Source organism: Saimiri boliviensis, chromosome 16 (assembly GCF_048565385.1).
Source record: "Saimiri boliviensis isolate mSaiBol1 chromosome 16, mSaiBol1.pri, whole genome shotgun sequence".
Classification (NCBI taxonomy): Eukaryota; Metazoa; Chordata; class Mammalia; order Primates; family Cebidae; genus Saimiri; species Saimiri boliviensis.
Window position 1 is genome coordinate 53,974,413 of NC_133464.1, and position 6,000 is coordinate 53,980,412.

Below are 6,000 nucleotides of genomic sequence, written 5' to 3' on the forward strand. Positions count from 1 at the left end.
TTTGGAGAGTTGCTAAAGTGGGACCATATGGCTGATAATTTCAGGGTGATGACAGTTGAGAAAAGTGAACATTGCCTTGATTGGGTAATAGAACTTGTGAATATCAGAATCTCTGTCAGAAGCTTGAAAGGCACAGACACATACTCCTCCACACTAGCCAGAGGCATATTACAGGATTCAGTTGAGCATCTCATGTGACAACTCCATGACATCGTCAACCTTTGTTATGTCTTTTTGTTTTTTGACTAGACAAAATCACCCACTCCACCATTTGATCATGAGAAATGGAACTTTCTTGTTATAATCACTTTGGATTGACATACCTAAAACCAGAATTTTAACAGTACAACTTGAAAATGGGAAAAATAATTTATTTTGTAATATTTAAAACTTGAAGTAGACTTATCAAATACTTCTAACATGAAAACGTTAATAATAAAAATATTACATGAATTATTTTTAAAAGCTTGTGTTATGTTACAAATGCAGGTAAAAAATACCAGATGCTCTACCTACAGCTTTATGTGCACTTATGGAAATAAACTTGAAGGGGCAAACTTTAAACTGTCTTTATCTCCATTAAAGATAAAGTCCTAACACAGAAAAATCTTTAAATTCAAGATTCACATTAAAAATGTACTAGATATACTTGAAGAGAAATATTTTCTATGGAGGTAGGAGTCAGTAAGGATATGGCTCATCTGCTCTTCTTTATAAAACTCAGAAGCTACTAAGGTATCAAAACATGGAGCAAGAAGAAGAATATTAATAAGACTACCTTCAACAGGGAATATAATATGAAGATCATATTTGGAATTGGATGTGCTTTACTTTAAACATACTTAAGATTGCTTTCTGCTCTTGAAGTGGAAGTTAGAAATGTGATCCTGTAACTCACTAAAAGGTAGAGTTAACAACATGGTTTTAGAAAGTACAGTTTCATGAAGCCACTGGAATAAATATTAGAAAGAAAGAGTATGCAGAATGAAATAAACACTCTGATTTAGGCTGAGTGTTTAAAAAAGACTTAAAGATTAATTTAAAATATTATATAGTAATACTGATAATATGAGAGAGATGAAAACACTTTTTAGCAAATTTTAAAAAGTATTTACATCTTCTTATATGATACTGATAAAGTTTCTTCTGGTTTATTTTAATAACAGACTCTGGTTTAAGCACATCTCTCATACAGGTGACAGTTTCATAATCTTAGTCACTACATGGCTGCTTACTGTTCAAGTCTGTAGGAGACCTAGAGCTTACATAAAAATTTGTGCAGCAAAGCAAAGTAAGCCTTGGAAAATAAAAGAGTGAAGCATGGTGACTTTCAATGTTTTTATGAATGGCCAATCTAACAAAAATATTAGATTATTTACTATATACATAAACATTTCTCTCATGTTATAATTCATAAAGTGTTTTAAAAATAGGCTTATTGTTATTAATTATAAAAGTTATTAATGCACATTGTAGAGTATATAGGTGGGACATGGTACTTAATTCTTTCCAACCTATGTTTTATCCTCTGAAATAAAGTGACTCTATAAATTATCTCAAAGTGTTGTTTTGAGGATATATATGTATGTGTGTGTATATGTATAATTTTGAATTGTCAAAGTTATAGAAATGAAGAATAGACTAATGGTTGCCAGAGGTTATGGATAATATGAGACCTTTACTTATTTTATACATATATTTAAACATGCATACAAATTACTTGCATATGTTTGTATACAAACACACACCCATCAGATTTCTTAACTTAGATCCTGACATATTAAATGATTAATATATAATAGGCATTATTGCTTTCATGAATTCAGTAATATTTTCGAAATGAATAATGACAACATTAATAGTAGAATACGGGGAGAACAAAGGAGTAATGCTATCACAGCCTTGTCTTGAACAATAAGCATCATTTTCCCAAGCAGAAAAAAGGGTAAGAAATAAATTCAATCCAGATCAATTTACTGTCATCTTGTACAGTCCCATAAAACGTTAGCAACATCCAGGAAATAGAACAAAAGAACTAGTGATCATAAAGAGCAGCACAGAGGATTGCTGGAGCAGAGTTTCAGCATGACATCAACACACAACTCTTTATCACTAGTATTGAATTTGTTTCATATTGAAAAAGTCATCCATGAGATCCTCAATCAAATCACATTGATTCAGAAAAGGATAGTAAACAGATATTTAACTAAAACAACTTACTGTAATAAATTGTCAGCCTTGAACATCACTAAAAACAGAGAGAAGCAGAAAGGAAATGAGACATGTTAGAGATATGAGCAAATAATATAGTATGATTCATTTTTAAAATAAGCTCTTATACCTGGTGACAGAGTATGTATGATAGATATATTTAATATAAAGGGAAATCTTAAAAACAAAGCTGAAAAAAATATTGAAATAAAAGCTACAAATTAGATTTAAATTTGCAGTTCAGTAATGAAAGGTTGAAAGTTCATCACAATGTCAGTTTAAAAATTCAAGGTTACATGTCAAAGGATTATCTGCACTTTTTTTATGTGTGCCAAATTCTGTAACAAAATAAGAAAAATAATAATGCCAGTCATTATAATCTACTAAACCTCCCCTTTAAGCCATTAATTGAGGTTTTTTGCATTAAGAAAATCTAATCTCAGCCTTCAAATTTTTACAGTTCTATATCCATTCTACAATCAAAGAGAATGTCTATAGGAGAGGCTAATTATTCTACTCAAGATAAGGTGGCTTTTGTTTCATCATAGGAGGAATTGATAAATAAAGAAAAAGCCTGTTATATACTTTCAGACAAAGATAAGGTGTATTTAGATATTGGAATGCAAATCTACACATGCTTACTCCTCCCCAAAGCAAATTTATGTATCCCTATACATATTCCTTTATTCATTTATTCACATGTAAATTTTCTGTATAATTCACATATACTAGATATTTCACTAGATAGCATAATCTGTTTCAGTTCAAAGATTGAAGTTATTAACAACTCAGGAATTCATTTATATATAAAATAAGAGTCATATTACAGCCGGGCGCGGTGGCTCAAGCCTGTAATCCCAGCACTTTGGGAGGCCGAGGCGGGTGGATCACGAGGTCAAGAGATCGAGACCATCCTGGTCAACATGGTGAAACCCCGTCTCTACTAAAGATACAAAAAATTAGCTGGGCATGGTGGCACGTGCCTGTAATCCCAGCTACTCAGGAGGCTGAGGCAGGAGAATTGCCTGAACCCAGGAGGTGGAGGTTGTGGTGAGCCGAGATGGCGCCATTGCACTCCAGCCTGGGTAACAAGAGCGAAACTCCGTCTCAAAAAACAAAAAAAAAAGAGTCATATTACAAATCGTCTTTGCTTTTTGATCAAGGAAATAATGTGTTACAAAGTATCTAGCATGGGTCATACTAAGCAAATATATGCTATTTGTAAAATATTATTTTAATAAAATGCATGTAGTAAAATGAAAATTTGAAAAATATGGTATAATATTAAAGTAAAAATATTTTTTTATCTCTGTGTACTCTTTTCAGATCTCATATGTACTTATTTTTACTACGTCACCATTTAGTTCTTAGTGTATTATAAAACTGTCCTGTCCAACACTGTAGTCACTATTTAAATAATACAATAAACATAAAACTTCAGCTCCTAATTCTGGATGTTCTACCATTTATTTATACATTCACCTACTAAAGGACATTATGGTTACTTCCAAATTTTAGGCAGTTATGAATTAAGCTCCCACAAACATCTGTGGGTAAGTTTTTTGTGGACATAAGTTTTCAATACCTTTGGGTAAATACCAAGGAGTGTGATTTTCAGATTGTTTGGTAAGAGTATGTTTAGTTTCACAAGAAACTACCAAACTATTCCAAAGTGCTTGTGCCGTTTTACATTTCAATCAGCAGTAAAAAGAGTTACTGTGGGTCCATGTCCTTGGTGTTGTCAGTGTACTATCTCGTGGTTATACTAATGGTGTATGTGGTATCTTCATGTTTTGTTTTACTATTTCTTTGATGGCATATGATATGGAGTATCTTTTCATACCTATTTACCATTTATATATTATATTTGTGGAGGTGTCTCTTAAGGTCTTTGGCCCAATGTATATTTGGTTGGTTGTTGTCCTTTTGTTGAGTTTTATAATTTCTTTGTATAATTTGGATCACAGTCCTTTATGCAATATTTCCTTTGCAAATATTTTCCCCAGCATGTGACTTTTAATTCTGTTGACAATGGTTTTTGTTTTTTTGTGTTTTTTTTTTTTTTTTTAATATATACTTTAAGTTCTGGGATACACATGCAGAACATGCAGGTTTGTTACATAGGTATACATGTGCCATGGTGGTTTTGCTGCACCCATCAACCCATCATCATATGAATTAGGTATTTCTCCTAATGCTATCCCTTCCCTAACCCCTCACTCCTCAACAGACCCCAGGTGTGTGATGTTCCTCTCCTTGTGTTAATGTGTTCTCATTGTTTGACTCCCACTTATGAGTGAGAACATGCAGTATTTGGTTTTTTGTCTCTGTGTCAGTTTGCTGAGAATAATGGTTTCCAGATTCATCCATGTCCCTGCAAAGGACATGAGCTCATCCTTTTTTTTATGACTGCATAGTATTCCATGGTGTATCTGTGCCACATTTTCTTCATCCAGTCTATCATTAGTGGGCATTTTGGTTGGTTTCAAGTCTTTCTATTGTGACTAGTGCTGCAATAAGCATGTATATGTCTTTATAATAGAATGATATAATCCTTTAGATATATACCCAGTAATGGAATTGCTGCGTCAAATGGTATTTCTAGTTCTAGATCCTTGGGAAATTGCCACACTATCTTCCACAATGGTTGAACTAATTTCCACTTCCACCAACAGTGTAAAACCATTCCTGTTTCTCCACATCCTCTTCATTATCTGTTGTTTCCTGACTTTTTAATGATCACCATTCTAACTGACATGAGACAATATCTCATTGTGGTTTTGATTTGCATTTCTCTAGTGACCAACGATGATAAACTTTTTTTCATATGTTTCTTGGCCACAGAATGTCTTCTTTTGAGAAATGTCTGTTCATATCCTTCACCTACTTTTTGATGGTGTCGTTTGTTTTCTTCTTGTAAGTTTATTTAAATTCCTCGTAGATTCTGAATATTAACCCTTTGTCAGATGGATAAATTGAAAAAAATTTCCCTCACTCTGTGGGTTGCTTTTCACTCTGATGATAGTTTCTTTTGCTATGCAGAAGCCCTTTAGTTTGATTAAATCCCATTTCTCAATTTTTCTTTCGTTGCCATGGCTTTTGGTGTTTTAGTCATGAAGGCTTTGCCGATGCCTATGCCCAGAATGTTAGAGCCTAGGTTTTCCTCTAGGGTTTTTATGGTTTTGGGTCTTAAGTTTAAGTCTTTAATCTATTTTGAGTTAATTTTTGAATAATGTGTAAGGAAGGGGTCCAGTTTCATTTTTCTGCATATGGTTAACCAGTTTTCCCAGCACCATTTATTAAATAGGAAATCCTTTCCCCATTGCTTTTGTTAGGTTTGTCAAAGATTGGATTTTTATAGATGTGTGGCATTATATCTGAGGTCTCTGTTCTGTTCCATTGGTCTATATCTCTGTTTTGGTACTAGTATCATGCTGTTTTTTTGGTACTAGTACCAACAAAGCATGATGCATCCAGCTTTGTTGTCTTGGGCTTGTCTTGGCTATTTAGGCTCTTTTTTGGTTCCATATGAAACTTAAGGTGTTTTTTTTCTAATTCTGGGAGGAAAGTCAATGGTAGTTTGATGGGGATAGCATTGAAACTATAAATTACTTTGTGCAGTATGGCCATTTTTACAATATTGAGTCTTCCTGTTCATGAGCATGGAATGTTTTTCCATTTATTTCTGTCCTCTTTTATTTCCTTGATTCAGGATGGGTCTCCTGAATGCAGCACACCAATGGGTCTTGATGCTTTATCCAATTTTTCAGTCTGTGTCTTTTAATATAT